Here is a 21,886-nt window from a genome sequence, read left to right on the forward strand (position 1 = left end):
CTCCTGCCCCTGCGCCTGAGGGCATGTTGCCTTCTGCTGGAAAGATTTCAGAGTAACAGCCGTGTTAGTCTGTATTCGCAAAAAGAAAAGGAGTACTTGTGGCACCTTAGAGACTCAAATAAATTGGTTAGTCTCTAAGGTGCCACAAGTACTCCTTTTCTTTCTGCTGGAAAGGAGCTAGTCTCAGCCCCTCCCATACTTGGAAGGACCCTGCTTCCCTGTGTTACAGAGTCACAGGAATCCTCACCCACCTCAGTGGTTTCTGAGATCCCCTACCTCTTCTCTGGGCTCTCCTCTGAGCCACATTGCTTTGTGCTCCCTAGAGCCGGTTTTGCCTCTGGTTCAGCTGCGACCTGCTGGAAGCTAACAACCTGGACAGGTTCTCTCCCTGGCAGGTATTACACCTGATGTGGTGTTGCCTCCAGCTGCAGTGCAGGAGCTGGTCTCAACCACCCTCCCACCTGGAAGCATGTGGCTTCCCCCAGCTGCAGAAGAAGCAAGGAGACTCTCTCCCATTCTCTCAGCAGTTCCTGAGACTTTACCCTTTCCCTTGGGGATCCCAGCATAACACTCCCTCCTGCTGCAGACAAATACTTTAACCTGAGCTACACAGAAAAAATCATTACCAAAAAGCAGGTCGACTAGGAGGTGTTCCATTACCCCCACAGTCAAAACACTTTCCAAACCTTCCCAAGCCACATGGATTTTAGCTAGTGGTATGAGGAATCGGCTTTTGCCCAGCCCCACAATCTCTGCCATTTGGCCAGATAGCATACTGGCCTTTGGGACCACACTCTGCTTAACCAGAGAGATCTGGGCCCCTGTATCCCTCTGCCCCAAATATTTCCTGCCATCAATTTGGACAGCCTTAACATGCTGCATATCTGGTTCTGCACAGGCTAGCCTCACAGAACCAATATGATGGTTTCAATTGCTTGGGGGGTTTCTGTGTTGAGGACAGCAGAACTAACATGGGCTATTGGTTGCCTGCTTCCTCCTAGCACAGGGCAATTATTCCTCAGGTGATCAGTGGAATTACACTGAGAGCACCTTTGGGGCACTTCTGCTTTTACAGGAGATTTGGGATGAGGGTTAGAGGAATGTTTCGGGGTAACAGAATGTTTAGGCTCCCAACCCCCTTTTCTGTTCCCAGGGGCAAAGTGGGATCCTCCCATCCTACCAGTTTTAAACCCTCTTTCTGTGGCCTGCCCTCAATAGATGCCTGAGTCTGTTCAAAGGCATCAGCTAAAAAAGCCATCTCATTCGCAGACTTTACATCTGTGTCCCACAGACACTGCTTCACCTCAGCCTTACCTATGCCTAGGAAATGCTCTTGAGCAACAAGAACCAACATTCCCTCAAAACTTGCCACCTCCTTACCCCTCACCCATTTTCCCAACAAATCTTTCATTTTGTTTACATAGTCCCCATTATTCATACCAATATCCCTCTTAAGATTCCTACATTTAACTCTATATGTTTTAGGGGTAATCTCAAAATTTTGCAAAACAGTATCTTTAAATTTACAATAGTCTAAAGCATCTTCCACAGGAATTCCATTGAATACATTTCAAGCTTTACCAACTAATTTCACAATCAGGGTAGGAACTCTCTTATCAGGGATTTCATGTATTACACACAGCCTTTCAAAGGTAGCCAGATAATCAGCAATATCATAGTCTTCACGTATGCAGGACATAAGTGTTCCCACTTGTGGATTTTTGGAGTGATGGGAGTCGCTGGGTTCTGGTTCTGCTTCTCTAGCAGGTCCAGTTGGTGTTTTTGCTCTCTCTCTCTCTTTCTTCCCGCTCTCTTTCTCTTTATTCTCTCTCTCTCTTTTTCTTTTATCTCCAGTTCTTTCAGTTGCAATAATCTCTGGTGCTCCCTCTCCTTTTCTGGAGTCTGAAGCCTAAAAAGTTCCCACTTTGCAATAACTTCACTGCTTTCACTCATTTTCCTGCTTTTCTGTTCCTACTTCCCTTTCCCGAAATTAGCAAACAGAAAATAACAAAACTGTGACCTCCTCCTGACTGTTCTTAACCACTGCACTTAAGACTCACTTAAAATCACAAATATCAGTGCTTAAAGTAGGAACTCCGCTTGGAGTAACAAGCCGTACATACACCCTGCTCGTTGTGCCACTGTGACGTTCCCCTCTGTTGTTATCCGGACTGGTGATCTGCTAGGCCACTCCAATCCTTGACTCTGGGAGCCAGCCTTACCCTGCTCTGTATGAGAACCCCCACTCCTGGGCGGGTCACGCACAGCCTCTGGCATGTAAGCTGCTCCCAGCTACTTGCAAGCAAATGGCACTAGCCAATATCTCCAGTCAGTGCCGGGTTTACGATGGCTCCAGCGGCTCCATGGAGCCAGGCCCATGCTCAGAAGGGGCCTTGGCCTGCTCCACTTGCACTGCGCCCCAAGACCCCACTGGCTCCCCCTGCCCACCACTTGCTCCTCTCGGCCTGCCTGCCAGCTGGCCGAGGGTTCCTCTCTGCTCCCTGGCCCCACCCCCTGCTCCTCAGCCCCTGGCTGGACCCCAATGCGCATCCAGCTCTGGGCAGCCTCTGCTTCCTACCACCTGGGGGGCCCTGCCTGCCTCCACAGAGCTGAGCCACCTGGGACTGGGGCAGAAGCCTAGCCTGTTTCAGCTGGGAGGGCGGGGTGAGGCAGGAAGACAATGTGGGGGGCTTGGCCCCTCCAGGCAAGTGCATCTTGAGGGAGCCTGGCCGGGGCAGGCCCTGGCCTGGCTGATTGCACCACTCCTGAAGAGATGAAACGATTTCCGACCCCGGGACCAGCCTTGGCTGTGCTGCCAGCTCAGCCCAGCAGACACAGTCGCCTCCCATCAGGCCAGTGAGTGAGGCCGGGAGGCAGGGTGTGGGGGAGTGGGTCTCTTGAGGATGGGGGGGGGGGGGGCTGGGCTGTGAGGGGGTGGGGAAGGTGTGTGTGTTGGGGCACTAGGCAGTAGGGGGTTCTGGGGGGGTGCTGGGCAGTTGTGGTGGGGCTGTGGGCAGGGGTGGTGTTGTGCAGGGTGCTGTGCATTTGTGGGTGGGTCTGGGAGGGCACAGCAATAGTGGGTCCGGGAGGGTTCTGGCCATGGGGAGTTGGGTGGGGGAGGCTGTATGGTGTGGCATGGGCCTGCCCCCGAGGGGAAGGGGTATGCTGGCAGCACAGGGCCAGGCAGGCCACTGTGCATCTGGCAACTGCCGGTTTGTAAATAGTGCCCTTGCATTGGGCGGAGCAGGGCCGCCCCTGCCATGCCCCATTGCCTCTGGCTGGACCTTTGCTCCAGAGACTGACCTCTCTGCGCCATGCTCCATTGCCTCTATGGGGACCCACAAATATGTTTGGCGCCAGGCCCACAAAAGGTTAATCCGGCCCTGTCTCCGGTCTCAAACACAACCCAAGGAACCTCCGTCTTGCAGTGACCAGTTATGCCCACTGGACGCTGCAAACTTATATTAATTCATCAATTTAACAAAGAAATTGATATGTACCAGGCTTGTTCTCCCAAGGGGAGCCTCTGACACACTGCAAACCAAACACAGCCTCTCACACACACTGCAAACCAAATTCAGGTAGAATAAGCAAACAGATTTAGTAACTATAAAGGTAGATTTTAAGTGATTATAAGTCAAAGCACAAGAAGCCAGAGTGGTTACCAAAAGAAAAGAAAATATAAGCACACAATCTAAACTCTCAACCCTATTAGACTGGGCAGCAACTAGATTAAGCAGTTTTTCTCACCCCACTGGATATTGCAGTCCTTTATACAGGTTTGTTCCTTAAACTGGGCCAATCTCTTGTGTTAGAGTCTTATCTTCTTCCCAGTGTCTTGGTTGCTGGCAGGAGAAGGGCCCAGTATGTGTCCACTCTGCCTGTTTTATACTCTCAGTCCATGGGCTTGTTGAACACAAGTCCTGGCAGGTCTGTGTGGCATTGCTGAGTCTCTTCAAGCAAGGTTGAGCAATTCCCCTGGTGGCGCCTCATGCAGGTGAGTCATTGCATTGTAGCTCCCTTGCTGGACAATGGCTGCTGATGGGTTGATGGACACCCCAGCTGGGCATTGGTTACTTTCTTTGCTGTTGCCTCTGGGGAGCTAATATCTGGCTGATTCCCCAACTTACAGAATGCTATAGTGACCACCATACAACACAATTCTCATAGCTACATATGCATTCATAATACACATATCTGGGTAGAGAAATGACTTTCAGCAGATCATAACCTTTCCTTTACAAGGCATGCTTTATATGTGAGATCATGATGATATGAAAATGAAGAATAAGGGGGTTATAATACGCTCCCCCAAGGTACAGAATGTCACAGTGTATCATTAGGTTTCAGAAAAGGCCGCACTCTATACACTTTTATAGGGCAGTAATATTGTATACAGTTGATTCAATTGCTTATTACTTGAGGTTCAGACCACATGTCTTTATGGACCAGTAAACCTTTGCAATGTATTCTTGAGAGGGTTAGCCCTCCAAGTAAAGTTTATTCAAGCTGTGAGGAAGGCGACACGGAGTCTGGTGGGGAAGGAAACTCCATGCTCTTTCTTCCCCCATGTGTTAGCATAGTCGCTTTGTTTACCTAATGTGTAAGAATGCACCTTCATTGTCTTTGCCTGAAAATCAGGCTGGTCAGAGAATCAAATACACATTCCTTTGTCTGAGCCAGACCTGCTTACCAGCCCCACCCCGACATGCCTGGCTTGAACACATTTTAGTTATCATTCCAGCCTATATCCATGACTCTTACTCCATGGACATACATCACACACGGTTATTAGTGATCAGTGAGTTATTAGTTTTCCAGTGACACCTCACGAGGCATATTTTGTACAAAGATTATTACACTAGTGTGTAGAGTGTGAATACGGGGTGCTGAGTGTCACATCAGACCCAGCTCCACACACCCCTCATGCCTTCTGGCAAGAGGTTCCCGGGTCACACCCTAGCACTGCAGTAACAATGGCTAATTATTACAGCCACAGCTAACCATTTGCTATTCACCCGCCCCACTCCGGCTTCATCTACCCTGGAGCAGGTGGTGTCATGTCCAGCTTTCCATGCTAGCTCTGTTCGCGCCAGGGTGTTAAAAACAGCGGCGTAGCCACTGCAGCACAAGCAACAGGAGGGGCTAGCCACCCAAGCATGTCCCTATGGTTTCAGAGGGGCTCGCTCTCGGACAGCTACCCCCGCCTGCCATTTGCACCACCGTGGCTACGCTGCTACTGGTAGTTCGCTCACTCGACTGGGGTGGGGATGTCAGCCGGAGCTGGGTATGACATCAGCTTGCTCTGCTGTAGACACAGATTCACTGGCTCCCGGAGGAAGCACTGAAGAGATTTAGGATTAGGAAGGCTGGGCCCACAGACAAGACATTGCAGGCTCCAATCGAGTCCACGGGCGCACCCACATCCTGGGACAGAGCATCCGGAGGGAGAGATACTCAAAGAAAAAGTGTCTTACCTCGCTCACAGCTCATCAGGCACAAGTAACGATGTGTGAGAGGGGAGGCTTCAGAGGATGTTTTAGAGGGACACGGACCCCCACCCTCCCTTGAGAGCTATCCCCACCTTTTGCAAAACCACTTATAGAGTCTTAAGAACGTCACCATATGTGACGAAGCGGGACTGTGCTTAATGTTTCCTCTGAATATTGTGGGGTGTCTCAGTTTTCCCTATGCAGTTCTTAAGTATCTAGGTGGTGGGATAAGGGTGTATGATCGTTGCAGAGCCCTAGAGGGCAGGTGTGTGCAGGGGTCTGGACACAGAGAATGGCCAACGCCCTGTTTCCTGGCAACTGATGGCCTGGCCCTTCCCCCCTGCAAGGTGAGAGCTAAAGGTGTTGGAGAACAAAGGAATCAGGTGACCTCCTGGCCTGGGAAAGGGACAAAGCCCAGAGGAGGAGGGGCTGGAGGGAGTTTCAGTTTGGGGCTGGCTGGGGACATGGAGTGAAGTGCAGACATGATTGTCTGGCTCACTGCCCTCCAAAATGGACCCAGCTGAGGGGTCCTGTTCTCTGCACCTACAAGCTCTGTTTTAGACCCTGTTCCTGTCGTCTAATAAACCTCTGTTTTACTGGGTGGCTGAGAGTCCCTTCTGACTGCGAAGTTGGGGGTGCAGGACCTTCTGGCTTCCCCAGGAGCCCGCCTGGATGGACTCACTGTGGGAAGCGCACGGAGGGGCAGAGGATGCTGAATGCTCCGAGGTCAGACCCAGGAAGGTGGAAGTTGTGTGAGCTGTGAGTCCTGAAGACGGGCTGAGTCCTGAGACTTCCCCAGAGTCCTGACTGGCTTCGTAGGGAGCAGTTCCAGAGCATTGCCTGGGGACTCCATGACACCATAAAAACTGAAGCTCATCGGCTGGGACTGATATCGCCCCGGAGCAGCTCAGAACCAGAGCTCCCTCTTCACCTTCCTGGGGAACCAGAGAATCAAAAGTTTCTACCCTTCTGTACAATTCTTCTCTCTGACTATTAAATGTGTTCCATCCAGGGCTGGATGAGTGCTGACTTCCCCTTTACCTGGGGGGTGCTCGACCCCCCACTTCCGCCTCAGGTCCCTTCCCCATTCCACCCCTTTCCCCAAGTCCCCACCCAGCCTGTTCCTGCCCCGCCCCCACCCCACCTTTTCCCCTCCTCTTTCTGCCCCCTCCCCTGAGCGCACCCCATCCACACTCTTCCTCCTCCCTTGCGGAGCCAACCTGCACGCCGTGAAACAGCTGTTTGCAGCGGGCGGGAGGGAGGGAGGGAGGGGGAGGAGTGATCAGTGGGGCTGCTGGTGCGGGAGAGGGCCTGGGGGGCAAGGGGGAAGTTTGGCTGCCAGTGGGTGCTGAGCACCTGCTAACTTTTCTCCATGGGTGCTCCAGCCCTGGGTGGGGAGGAATCTTTTAGAGTGAATGTAGGGGACTCAGAAAAAATACAGCCAAGCCCTCTGAGCCCTTTTCGTTACATTCAGAAAAGGGGGAGATTTGGAAGTGTAGGTGAAAAGAAGGGGCCAAAACCCAGGGAAGGGATAGCCGTGGTACAGAGAAGTTCCCATCACCTTAGCATCTGAAAAAAGAAAAGGAGTACTTGTGGCACCTTAGAGACTAACCAGTTTATTTGAGCATAAGCTTTCGTAAGCTACAGCTCACTTCATCGGATGCATACTGTGGAAAGTGTAGAAGATCTTTTTATACATACAAAGCATGAAAAAATACCTCCCCGCACCCCACTCTCCTGCTGGTTTGTGCTGGAAATCCAGGTTTGTGCTGGAAATGGCCCAACTTGATTATCATACACATTGTAAGGAGAGCGATCACTTTAGATAAGCTATTACCAGCAGGAGAGTGGGGTGGGGGAGGTATTTTTTCATGCTTTGTGTGTATAAAAAGATCTTCTACACTTTCCACAGTATGCATCTGATGAAGTGAGCTCACGAAAGCTTATGCTCAAATAAATTGGTTAGTCTTTAAGGTGCCACAAGTACTCCTTTTCTTTTTGCGAATACAGACTAACACGGCTGTTACTCTGAAACTTAGTATCTGAGTGCCTCACAAGGTCTAACCTATTTCTCCTCACAGCCCCTCGGTGAGGCAGAACAGGGCTGTTATCCCCATTGTACAGATGGAGCAGTGAGGGGCACAGAGACTAAAGGCCAGACTTTCAAAGGTATTTAGACACCTAGTGAGATTGTCAAAAAAGCATAGAAGGTTAATAACTATGTCTGTAAACTCCACTAGATACCTAACTGCATCTTTGGGAGCCTAAAAACCTTTGAAACTCTGTCCCTAAGGCATGGGCCTGAGGTCATACAGAAGGTCCACAGTGGGAGTAGAACTCAGGTCTTTCAGAGCTAGCTTCCTATCCAGCAGACCAGCCACTCTCTCTGCTGCATGCTGCAAAAAAAGAGGACTCTGGTAGATGGGAGCAAAACTAAGGCAGCCAGTTCTCTGAGACTCCAGCACACAGTCCCAGGAGGTTGGGATGGAGGTCATGGTGAAAAGCAGCACAGAGGCCAGGAAGGATGGAGAATGAGAGTCAGATGAGAGGAGATCACTTAACTCCTAAGGGGTGTCAGGTTCTGCCCCCAGCTGAGTTGTAGAGCGATGGCTGCTGTGCAATTTTACCTTTTAACTGAAAACCATTTTGTTTTGTCATTTTTTGGTTCTGAGTTTGAGAAAAGGAAGGAATGAGAAAGTATCATATGAGTACCAGATTTGTTTATACCTCAAATATTTAGGGTTTCAGCTATATCCAGGCCAAATCCAGAACAAAGAACAGAAATTGCATCCTCAGAGGCCATAAAATCAACAATTATTGTCATGATTTGTATTATTCACTGGGCACCATCTGTGTGCTCACCACTGTTCAGAATATTCCAGACAATGTAGTCATAGACTATCAGGGTTGGAAGGGACCTCAGGAGGTCATCTAGTTCAAACCCCTGCTCAAAGCAGGACCAATCTCAGTCCCTGAGAGCCACTGTATTTTCCACTGAATGCATCCGATGAAGTGAGCTGTAGCGCATGAAAGCTTATGCTCAAATAAGTTTGCTAGTCTCTAAGGTGCCACAAGTCCTCCTTTTCTTTTTGCAAATACAGACTAACACGACTGCTACTCTTGAAACCTATGTATAAAATAGGTAGCCCTGCATAAGATGGCTGATATTTAAGTATGAAGTGTATAGTTATTAAGCCCATGTTAATATCTATGAGTGGAGGCTCTGATGGCAAAAGAAGTTTTACTGGATTAAGGACTAGAAGATTTCACTCTCCAACTTTCTTTTTAGAGGAAGAGCTGCCAAGAGCTCCTGTACCTCTTTATTTTCCTTTCCTGCCTGCAGTGGCCCTGATATACCTCAGAAGTCTCAGTTTTTTTCTCAACTTTAAAATATAGAATTTTCTTGGTTTTTGGTTTTAAATATTCTCCTGTGAGAACTGCAACCCAATTACTGTAGTGTTGTGCTTAAGAGCCTTCTGGAAAGTAACTAGCCTTTAAAAAGAAGTAAAAGCAGTGTTGCCAACGCTCATGATTTGGTCATGAGTCTCATGATAATTGTTTTCCCTAAAGCTCCAGCTCCTGGAGTCAAGTGGATATGTGATGATTTCAGCCTTCATTCTTAAAGAAAAATGAAGCTTCTAGCCCTCGTGGCTATGGAGAAAGATTCGAAATGTGACCCCAGTGCACCCTAAAAGCTCAAAAAGCAGAAGGCAAATGAAAAGACGACCAAATAGATTATTTTTATATAATCTCATGATTTTAAAGCCAATTTCATGATTTTTGATGAGCCTGATTCATTATTTTTGAACATTTGGGGTTGACAATATTGTGAAAGCAACTTGAAAGTGTCAGTTTCACTCCTGTTTAAGGTTAGTTTCTAGTCTATTATTTGTAGTGAGGTAACACCCCTAGAACTCCAGGCACATGTAGGGTGACCAGATGTCCCGATTTTATAGGGACAGTCCCAATATCTGGGGCTTTTTCTTATATAGGCTCTTATTACTCCCCACCCCCTGTCCCGATTTTTCACGCTTGCTATCTGGTCAGCCTAGGCCTGTGCAGTATAAATTCGGGGGGCTTTGCCATAGTAGGATGTTTCCAAAGTTAAATGATCTATTTCCTTGATGAACTGCAAAAAAGTGATAAAAAGTAATCTACAATTGTTGTATTCAAGAGTTAGTAACAAAGAATATACATTACAATTTTAAACCTAACCAGTGTTCCTTAAATGACTTGACAAAAGATTTGAGAACATGTTAGTATTAGAGCTGAGTGGGTCTAATATTTATTTAATCCTCTTTTTTTATATCGGAATTAGATACTGTGCCCTACCAGCTAATTTCTAAGTTATCTGCAAAAAAACCCCAACCCTAGACTTTTTCAGGTGCTTAAGTAGCCCCTGGATTCACGGTTAAAGTTGCCCACCCCCACCAAAATCTGAAATGGCGCCCCTGCAGAGTTGGCGCCTATATACCCTGACATTGGATCTCCCATGGCCCCACACCCCATTGGGAAAGGTGGGGGGCTGAGGGGCACTTCTCCCCTCCAGAAAGGCACTGACAGCAACATGGTGTCCCCCTCCCTCAGAGACCATGGGTTTTCTGTCCCCAGAGAGGCAGCAGGCCCTGTCACAAGAAATTTGGGGCCCCAATACATCATGTTTACTGTGATCTCCTTCCCATTTCACAGACATTACAGACAATTACACCTGATCTCAGGGCCTTGGTACGATTGTCCCCCTTTTCCTCCCCTCTCATCAGCCCTGGATAACTGGGGCCTGACAGCCCTGAAAAGTGGGTAAAGGTTTATTCTAAAATGTCACCATAATCTGCCCCAATGAATATCGATGGGCAAAGGTACAAAAGGAAGAGACTGAATTAGTCCAAACCAAAAAAGCCTCCTGCTCTAGCTCCAGGCATATGTTGAGATCACATCTGGTACATAAGAGGATGGGCCCGGAGATCAACAGACCAAAATTGGTTTGTGGGAAATTAGCCTAATTGGTGAACAAAATAATGAGGGGAGGGACCATCGCTCCCTTTATGAGTTCTTAAAATTAATTAGCTGGCAGGTAGGCAGGTGGGTGGACAGGAAGGAGCAAGCTTCACCGTCATGACTGCTACCCCCACTCTGTCCTGTGAGCCCTGGCTCCACTGTGACAGCTTTGCACCTTCGTTGTCTTGATCATGAGGGATGTCCTGACAAGCAGGGCCAGCCTTATGTAGGGGCGAACTGGGCGAAATCCGAGGCGCTGTTATAAACGGGGCACCTCCGGAGCAGGCATCTGCAGCCCCACGGCTTTGCCCCCTGCTTTTGCCCACTGCTCCTAGGCGCTTCCTGTTTGCTGTACGGGGGAGGGGTGGTGATGTCAGGGTGTCTCCTGCCCCCCATCCCCCGGCCCATGTACCCCATCTCCGCACAGCAGGTGGTGGGGCGGGGGAACAGGCTCCACCAAGAAAGGGACTGAGCTGCTGGCAGATGCTGCTGCATCTGAAGGAGCTTTCCTTCAGTCTGGTGAGTGCCACTCTTTTAAAGGGGCAGCGTGCGGTCTCTCTCACACTCCCCCAGCTCACACACACTCTCTCTTTCACACTCATCCCCCAACACATCCTTATATTGTTGTTGTTAGTTGCTGCAATACACATATGTTCTCTAATTTTATTCTTTCCAAGTGCTGTTATTTTAGTTTTTTGTCTGATCTATGCATTCCATAATTTTATTTCTCTCTCATGCTTACATTTAATTCTTTGAATAGTGAGTTCTAAAATGCCTAACCTGTCCTGGCTGGAGTAATTATCATTATTACTTTTATTATTATATTGTTTTTTGTCATTCATTATTTAAAGTGATCCAATCAAATAATAGTATCCTTCTAGAATTTGTAACTTTAGCTTCTACTAACCTTAGCAGTGCCAGTTTAAAAAACATTAGCTAAACACATAACTTTAGACACTGGGCAGATGAAGGTCACTTATTTTCAAATTGTATTTTTAGTTATATCTGTAAAACAACTTAAAATTTGCATGAAAATAAATGCAGTTCCAACTATGAGACCAATAGAATGATGGAGTCACACACATGATTGTGATTGGTAAACATAAATGCCAAAATAATTAGAACAATAAATTCCCTTTCTTAATAAAAGAGAAAAAAAAACCTTAAACACACATAAAATTATTTTTTTTTAGTGAAAAACAATTAACTAAAAGTAATGGCAGTAACACCGATTTTAAACAGATTTTATTTATTTTTATGTATCTCTACTAAAGATAGCGTACAAAGTATCAAATGTGTGTTTCTGATATCTGTGTTAAAGCTCTAGAACTGATACCTCAAGGCTTGGGATTAGGAATATCTTGCTGTATTAGCTCCTGATTGTTCAAAATTTACATATAAACTTTAAACGTGGCTTTAATTGGAGTTTGTATATATTTTTTTCTTTCTTTATATAACAATTAGACACAGTGCTCCTGTCAGCTAATTCCTCAGTTATCATCTGCAAAAAACTTAGAGTTTTCAGGTGCCTAAGTAGTCCCTTGAATCATGGTTAAAGTTTCCTTGCCCCGCTCCCCAAATCTGAAATGGTGCCCTGGATGAGCCAGGAGGGCCATGGGCTCTGGAAAGATGCAGCTCCCATGTGACAGCTCAAAGCCTGTCTTGAGCCTCATGCCGAGCACCAGGCACCACAAGCCACAGCGCAGAAAGGTGGCAATACACCATATACCGTGCCACCCTTATTTCTGCGCTGGTGCTGGCGGTGGTGTTGCCTTCAGGGCTGGATGCCCGGCCAGCACCCACCAGTATCAGGTTGCCCTCTCACAGCTTAATTTGTGCCAGGGCTGAGCTCTAGCCTCTGGCATCTCTTTCAATATAAATTAAACACTAGGGGAGCCAGCAGGGCCCAGAGATGATGGGTGGGGGAGAAGCCCAGGGAGCCTGTGGGGGCCAGGAGTGATGGGGGGGCAAAATACAAGTTTGCCCAGCATGTCATTTTCCTTAAGGCCAGCCCTGCTGACAAGACTGGGCCAGAGGGAGGGACCCATCCGACATCACCACCTCCTGTGACCTCAGCTGACTCCTAGACTCCTCCTGCAATGTGAAATTTAGTCAATCCATCCCTCCCCCAACGTGTGTCCTTTCCTTCCCCACCTTATTTCTTCTCTTTCCCCTGTTGCCTTTGGTTTAATAGGAGTCTGGCTTAGCCAACCAAGACGGTGTTTTTCAGGGGACACCATCATAGGGCCTAATCACATCAGCCACACTATTAAAGGCTTATTCACCTGCACATCTACCAGTGTGATATATGCCATCATGTGCCAGCAATGCCCCTCTGCCATGTACATTGGCCAAACTGGACAGTCTCTACGTAAAAGAATAAATGGACACAAATCAGACATCAAGAATTATAACATTGAAAAACCAGTCGGAGAACACTTCAATCTCTTTGGTCAGTCGATTACAGACCTAAAAGTTTCAGAGTAACAGCCATGTTAGTCTGTATTCACAAAAAGAAAAGGAGTACTTGTGGCACCTTAGAGACTAACCAATTTATTTGAGCATAAGCTTTCGTGAGCTACAGCTCACTTCATAGGTGAAGTGATGACATCCAATGAAGTGAGCTGTAGCTCACGAAAGCTTATGCTCAAATAAATTGATTAGATCTAAAAGTTGCAATTCTTCAACAAAAAAACTTCAGAAACAGACTCCAATGAGAGACTGCTGAATTGGAATTAATTTGCAAACTGGATACAATTAACTTAGGCTTGAATACAGACTGGGAGTGGATGGGTCATTACACAAAGTAAAACTATTTCCCCATGTTTATTTCCCCCCCCCACCCCCACTGTTCCTCAGACTTTCTTGTCAACGGCTGGAAATGGCCCACTTTGATTATCACTACAAAAGGTCCCGTCCGCCCTCCCGTCCCCTGCTCTCCTGCTGGTAATAGCTCACCTTAAGTGATCACTCTGGTTATAGTGTGTATGGTAACACCATTGTTTCGTGTTCTCTTTGTATATAAATCTCCCCACTGTATTTTCCACTGAATGCATCCGATGAAGTGAGCTGTAGCTCATGAAAGCTTATGCTCAAAAAAATTGGTTAGTCTCTACGATGCCACAAGTCCTCCTTTTCTTTTTGCGAATACAGACTAACACAGCTGCTACTCTGAAACCCCCAAGTAAGTTTGGCAGTGTCCTTTTCCCCTCAGGGTCTTAAGTCCAGCAACCCAATAGTCACACACACCGCTGCCCCCAGTTTCGGTCCTTGGTCAGTACAGCCCCTCCCCCCAAATTCAGAAATTCATCTGCAGAGTTTACCTCCCAGCCTGGGTGGAAGTGGAGGGAGGTATGGGGGGGGCATCTTACAAGCTTCTCTGCTCAATGGCCAAGTGCCACACCTCTCCATGGGGCTCTGCTGTAGTCTTCACCACCAGCTATACCTCTCCATCAGCTGCCCAGCTAGCCACACCACTCTGCACCTCTTTGCTAGCTGTCCTCTCCTCTCTACCAACCACCCACTACACTCTTGCCATCCAGTCACTAACTTCTCTTCAGGCCCCCCCCCTTACTTAACACAGCTCTCAGCTGGTAGTAGTGGGAGCCACAGTACTGGTACACCACTAGCCCAAAGTAGGTCTAGTGCTTAGACCTAGGCATCAGTGATTTCAGCTCTGCAGCATGTAACAAGACTCCTAATAGAGCCAAAATTAGCTCTGTTATTACACCATGGAGAGAGGAGGGGTCAAAGTAGTGTTTTGTGCCACCAGGCCCACACTACTTGGTACACATATCTGTCCCCACCCTCTCTCAATTCACTGGGTTTGGAACCCATGTCCCTTGCCTAGCGAGTGCTACTTAGTTGAGGGCGAGTCCCTCCATCATAAAATACCAAGTACAGTTCTACTGTCCTTGATTCACATAACCAGGATAACAACACTTTATTACCCCTACCCCAATAACAGAGAGGCTGGGGATCCCACAGCAGCCAAAGTGACCATTTGGGCAAGCAGTCCATCATGCTAGGCAGGGTGGGTGTGCCCATGCAAACAAGAGTGCCCATGCAAATGAGATCAGCCCCTGAAGTCCTTTTCCACAGCTCACCACCAGATGTCAGGGTAGAGCTCATTCTGACTCTGCTTACATGTGTTTGCCATGGGATGAAGCACGCTGAGGTCTCTACCTACCAAACCCGGAACCTTGCTTAACTGTTTAATATTCTACAGTGACAGGGACATATCAACACCTTTGACTCCAGGCCTATTTATTCCATCAAGATTAATATGACAAGTATCTTGTTTGGCCTCACTGAACTCATCCTCTGTTGTGGTCTTTTGCTCTTTATACAACAATATGAGGAAAGCACACAGGCACAGTTGGGTCCCAAATAACAGACATTCCAAGCCTGGTGACTAACACAAGCTGTTCTGGCAGGTTTGTGGCAGCTTCTAAAACACAGAGAGCGCCACTAGAAGGCTCACCTCCTGTTCTTGTACATCAGACATACCTCCTCCTTTGAAGGACTTATTTCAAAGAGTTACAACCACATTGCTGTCACTCAATACACAACTTCAGTCTGAGAGGTGGCTGACGACCTCTCTGGATAGCAGCTCGTAGGCATCTCCACTGTATCTGGAGCAATGTCTGCACTTTCTGCGGTAGCTGTATGAGCAACAGCTCCCTGTTCCATGACGTCAGGGCCACTTGTAGCAACGTCAGGGACAAGGCACTGATTTGATCACAGATTACCGGCTTGCCTCTATTGAAGGCTTGGTAAATTCAATAGACATCACTGGTGTGGAACGTCCTGTGGATAGGGTGACCAGATTGCAAGAATAAAATATCAGGACACATGGGGTGGGGGCAGTCACAGGCTCACAGCCCACATCAGAGCTATGGGGAAAGGGGGCGCACAGCCCAAGGAAGCTACAGATCAGGGGTGCACGGCCCCAACAGCAGCCCCCATGCCGGGTTTACAACGGCACCATGGAGCCGGGCCATGCTCAGAAGGGGCCCTGGCCTGCTCCGCTTGCACTGCACCCTAAGACCCCACCAGCCCGCTGTCTCCCCGTCCTGCTTACTACTTGCTCCTCTCCACCTGCCCATTGGCCAGCCAGGGACTCCTCTCCACCCCTCTGGCCCCACCTGCCAGCTTCTCTCTGCCCCCTTGGCTGGACCCCAGTGCACCTCCAGCTCCGGTCAGTCTCTACTTCCTAACGCCTGTAGGGCCCCACCTGTCTCCCCATACCTGAGCCACCTGGGACTGGTGCAGAAGCCTGGCCAGTCTCGCCTGGGGGAAGGCGGGAGGAACAGTGTGGGACGAGGGGCTTACCTGGGCCCCTCCAGGCAAATGGGTCCTGAGGAAGCCCGGCTGGGGCAGGCCCCTGCCTGGCTGATCGCACCACATCCAAGGGGCTGGAGCGATTCCCCGCCCTGGGATCTGTTATGGCTGGGCTGCCAGCTCAGCCCGGCAGACATAGGCACCTCCCAGCAGGGTCAGTGAGTGTGGCCGGAGGGCAGGGCATGGGAGAGTGGGTCTCTGGGGGGCCTGGGACAGGGAGTGCTGGGCTGTGAGGGGGCGATGATCTCTGTGTGTTGGGGCACTAGGGAGTGCGGGACGTGTGTGGGGTGCTGGGTAGCTGTGGTGGGGCTGTGAGCAGGGAGGCACTGGGTAGGGATGGTGTTGTGCAAGGGGCTGTGCATCTGTGGCAGGGTGTGGGAGGCTCTGGCCATAGGGAATCGAGGGGGGGAGTTCTGGTGTTGGGCGGGGGGGGCTGTGTGGCATGGCATGGGCCTCCCCCTGATGGGAAGGGGCACTCTGACAGCACAGGGCTGGGCAGGCCTTTGTGCATCTGGCAACTGCTGGTTTGTGTAAATAGTGCCCTCACACTGGGCTGAGCAGAGCGGGGCCATCCCTGCCATGCCATGCCCTATTGCCCTAGCTGACCCCTCGCTCTGGGAACTGACCCCCCCTCCCCCTGCACCATGCTCCATTGCTCTCATGGGGCCCCACAAAAGCTTATTCCGGCCCTGGAAGCCCCTGGCCACAGCCTCCTCCACAAGCTGCAGGTCGGGTCACACAGCCCCAACAGCAGTCCCCAGCCCCACCTCAAGCCAGTCCAAGATGCATGGGCTGTAAGTTTGTCAGAGGTGCATGGCCCTGGCCCTGGTCCCTGCCACAAGCTGGTTGGGGCTTCGCAGCCCCGGCTCCGACCCCGCCACATGCCGCAAGTGAGTTGGGGATGCAGGGCCCCAGCTCCAGCCCCACTGCAAGGGGGGGGCGTGTCTCAGGGCTGGAGCAGGAGGTTGGTCCGCAGGGGGATTCAGGGTGCTGACTCTGGGAGGGAGTTTGGGTGTGGAAGGGAGTGCGGGCTGGCGCTTACCTCAGTGGTGACATCTCCCACTGGGTCCTAGGGGGAGGCACGGCCAGGCGACTCTGCATGCTGCCTTATCCGCAGGCGCTGCCCTTGCAACTTCCACTGGCTGTGGTTCCCAACCAATAGGAGCTGCAAAGCAGGTGCTCATGGCAGGAGCAGCATGCAGAGCCCTCCTGGCCATCCCTGCACCTAGGAGCCGGAGGGAGATGTCACCACTTCCAGGGAGCTGCTCAGAGCCAGGTGGGGAGCCTGCCAGCCCTGCGCTAACCAGACACCTGGCAACTTCACAATATCGGGACAAATGGCGTCCCGATCATACATGGGTCGGGATGTGGGACAAAAAGTTAAATATTGGGACAGTTCCGATTTTATCAGGACATCTGGTCACCCTACCTGCAGAAAACATGCTCCCAAACTGGTTTCTGTCTGCTCCATGGTGCAGTTGATCCAGCTTCTATCCGATCAGTCAAGAGGACCAGACTGAAGTGTTGCTCCAGCTTTTCACAAATCATCTCAGTTGGCTCTTTCTAAGACTCTTTTCTCCCCCCCCCTTAAATGCTGTGCAGGCAGGTGTGGCTGTGGCCATTGGATACCACCGTTTCTCATGTTGTTCTGCTACTTTGATGAAGCGTACACTGTTTTGTACAAAGGATTTTTATTTTACATTTGGAAAACAACTGTTAGTGGTTGCTGTGTTGCCGAGAACTGCAGTGAGTCCTGGCTGCGCATTGTCCTCTGTTCCTGTAAGATGTCTGACTATCACATTCCAGATTTCTGATCGTTCCCAGGCATATGCATTAATTCATTAGCATATGCAGCACACCCTTCCTTTACAAAAAAAACCAAAAAAACACCAAACAAACTAAACGATACAGCGGTGAGACATGATGCCCCTGCTGCTCAGCAGCTGTCACAGGGGTTGGCAACCTTTCAGAAGTGGTGTGCCGAGTCTTCATTTATTCACTCTAATTTAAGGTTTTGCGTGCCAGTAATACATCTTAACATTTTTTTAGAAGGTCTCTTTCTATAAGTCTATAATATATAACTAAACGATTGTTGTATGTAAAGTAAATAAGGTTTTTAAAATGTTTAAGAAGCTTCATTTAAATGAAATTAAAAGGCAGAGCCCCCCGGACAGGTGGCCAGGACCCTGGCAGTGTGAGTGCCACTGAACATCAGCTTGTGTGCCGCCTTTGCTGCGCGGGCCATAGGTTGCCTCCCCTGAGCTTTCAGTTCGCCTCTGGTTTTTTGACCATTTTGCTACAAAGTGTTCTCATCTCCGCTGAGCCCAGTCTGATGTGCAGATGGTTTTACTCGCAAATCCTGCGCAACATGTGGCAGTAGCTCATCTGGGACATTTATCATGAGAGACACTTACGGTTCCATCTCAGCAAAATTCCCTTTTCTGTTATGATCTTGGAGCAACCTGCCAAATCACCTCAGCCTTATCTCTCTAAGAACCATTATTCCAAATCTGAACAGCTTTTCCAGGGTATATTTCCTTCCGGTGCACTGCGGTTTTGTCATAGTGGGACTTTTTTATGCCTTTATGTCTTCCCTTTCCTTCTGCACCCATTTATGCATTTGTTCCTGAGCTGCACCCTATTTGATCTTCAGCTGATGAAGTTTAGTTCATATCCCTTATCCCTAGCAAGCTGCAGAACTTTCACCAGCCTCAGTGTGGTCCTGCTCTGTAGTGCCCCAGAGGAGACTCTCATCTATGCACACCATGACACCTTCAATGCCATCCAATCAGTGTTGCATGGTTCTGTGGAATACTTCAGGTGCAGAGCAAAAAGGTAGGGGTCTGAAGCAGCATCCGCCAAAAGGAAAGTTAAAAGTACACAGCCGTGAGCTCTTAGAGGTTCAGGGAATTTGCCAAAATGGTGAAAATTTGGCACCCACCATCCCTCCCAAGATTTCCTTTCTGATCATGCTCCCTTATTATGTTAGCATTTAATTAACTGGGATTGAGACACAAGCACAAAGATCCAGATTTCTTTTGGACTATCACCAGTGAGTGCCCCCCCTCTTTAGGTTCCTCAACTCTTTAGTTCCATGGCTAGGAGACGTTGCAGTGCTCACTGGAGTCTGCCTCTCAGGGCCACAAGTACCTTCCTGGCTGTGTGAATAACAGGGTTTGCACCCTTCTTCAAAGTGACTTTGTGCATGACTGGCAGTTTTCCCAAGCCTTTGAACACAGCTGTATGCTTCTTTTCTAAGGTTCTGATGCCTTGCAACAAGTTGTGTTCTATATTAAACTGTTTGCATGTTGGTCCTAATTTTTGACTTGCTTCCCAGCCCAATACAGGTGTTCCTGTAACAATAACAAAGCTGTCCTTAGTCTTCTCTTTCTTATGTGTCAGACTGAGCCGGCATCTGCCCACCACAGGAATAGGGAGCCCATTGCAAGCTGTCAAGACATTTGCCTGTTTCTCCTGCAGGGACTTAGATTGCAATGTTTGCCACAATTGTGCTGGGGGTACATTGGTATCAGCACCTGTATCTACTTTATATGTGATTTGTTAGCCATAAGTGATAACCAGTTCTTGTCTACTGGCAGCCATTGCTGTATGGCATCAACATATGTTGGCTTCTCCCTGGAGCTCTCACCATATTCCTGCATTGCATCCACAGCTTTCTGTTGTCTGCAGTGGTTAAAAAAAAGGTTGTACTTGAAACATACTCTGCACGTTGTCCAAATGCTGGGCATTGTCTGTATGCATACTTAGGTCCACACTTCCCACACGTTTGTTTGGCATGGCCGTTCCAGAGAATTTTTTTCCTACCCTCCCTTATATAGACTGTTGTCAGTGTATTGCTTTTTTGTGGGTTTCCTTCTTGCCTTACTGAGCAGCGAGCTGTGTTTCTGTGATCCTCTTTGCTTAAATTCTGCACTTGCAGTTTTGCCTGGCCCACTGATTTGCAGATCTTTATGGCTTGTTCCAAAGCTAAGTCACTGTGTTGCAGTAGATGCTCCTATAGAATCATAGAGCCATAGGGTTAGAAGGGACCACCAGGGTCATCTCATCCAGTGGTGCATGTATCCCTGGGGGTATGTAATGGTCTTCCAGGGGGTATCATAGAATCATAGAATATCAGGGTTGGAAGGGACCCCGAAGGTCATCTAGTCCAACCCCCTGCTCGAAGCAGGACCAATTCCCAGTTAAATCATCCCAGCCAGGGCTTTGTCAAGCCTGACCTTAAAAACCTCTAAGGAAGGAGATTCTACCACCTCCCTAGGTAACGCATTCCAGTGTTTCACCACCCTCTTAGTGAAAAAGTTTTTCCTAATATCCAATCTAAACCTCCCCCACTGCAACTTGAGACCATTACTCCTCGTTCTGTCAACTGCTACCATTGAGAACAGTCTAGAGCCATCCTCTTTGGAACCCTCTTTCAGGTAGTTGAAAGTAGCTATCAAATCCCCCCTCATTCTTCTCTTCTGCAGGCTAAACAATCCCAGCTCCCTCAGCCTCTCCTCATAACTCATGTGTTCCAGTCCCCTAATCATTTTTGTTGCCCTTCGCTGGACTCTCTCCAATTTATCCACATCCTTCTTGTAGTGTGGGGCCCAAAACTGGACACAGTACTCCAGATGAGGCCTCACCAATGTCGAATAGAGGGGAACGATCACGTCCCTCGATCTGCTCGCTATGCCCCTACTTATACATCCCAAAATGCCATTGGCCTTCTTGGCAACAAGGGCACACTGCTGACTCATATCCAGCTTCTCGTCCACTGTCACCCCTAGGTCCTTTTCCGCAGAACTGCTGCCTAGCCATTCGGTCCCTAGTCTGTAGCTGTGCATTGGGTTCTTCCGTCCTAAGTGCAGGACCCTGCACTTATCCTTATTGAACCTCATCAGATTTCTTTTGGCCCAATCCTCCAATTTGTCTAGGTCCTTCTGTATCCTATCCCTCCCCTCCAGCGTATCTACCACTCCTCCCAGTTTAGTATCATCCGCAAATTTGCTGAGAGTGCAATCCACACCATCCTCCAGATCATTTATGAAGATATTGAACAAAACCGGCCCCAGGACCGACCCTTGGGGCACTCCACTTGATACCGGCTGCCAACTAGACACGGAGCCATTGATCACTACCCGTTGAGCCCGACAATCTAGCCAGCTTTCTACCCACCTTATAGTGCATTCATCCAGCCCATACTTTCTTAACTTGCTGACAAGAATACTGTGGGAGACCGTGTCAAAAGCTTTGCTAAAGTCAAGAAACAATACATCCACTGCTTTCCCTTCATCCACAGAACCAGTAATCTCATCATAAAAGGCGATTAGATTAGTCAGTCATGAGCTTCCCTTGGTGAATCCATGCTGGCTGTTCCTGATCACCTTCCTCTCATGCAAGTGCTTCAGGATTGATTCTTTGAGGACCTGCTCCATGATTTTTCCAGGGACTGAGGTGAGGCTGACTGGCCTGTAGTTCCCAGGATCCTTCTTCTTCCCTTTTTTAAAGATTGGCACTACATTAGCCTTTTTCCAGTCATCCGGGACTTCCCCGGTTCGCCACGAGTTTTCAAAGATAATGGCCAATGGCTCTGCAATCACAGCCGCCAATTCCTTCAGCACTCTTGGATGCAACTCGTCCGGCCCCATGGACTTGTGCACATCCAGCTTTTCTAAATAGTCCCTAACCACCTCTATCTCCACAGAGGGCTGGCCATCTCTTCCCCATTTTGTGATGCCCAGCGCAGCAGTCTGGGAGCTGACCTTGTTAGTGAAGACAGAGGCAAAAAAAGCATTGAGTACATTAGCTTTTTCCACATCCTCTGTCACTAGGTTGCCTCCCTCATTCAGTAAGGGGCCCACACTTTCCTTGGCTTTCTTCTTGTTGCCAACATACCTGAAGAAACTCTTCTTGTTACTCTTGACATCTCTTGCTAGCTGCAGCTCCAGGTGCGATTTGGCCCTCCTGATATCATTCCTACATGCCCGAGAAATATTTTTATACTCTTCCCTGGTCATATGTCCAACCTTCCACTTCTTGTAAGCTTCTTTTTT

Source organism: Lepidochelys kempii, chromosome 6, assembly GCF_965140265.1.
Source record: "Lepidochelys kempii isolate rLepKem1 chromosome 6, rLepKem1.hap2, whole genome shotgun sequence".
Classification (NCBI taxonomy): Eukaryota; Metazoa; Chordata; order Testudines; family Cheloniidae; genus Lepidochelys; species Lepidochelys kempii.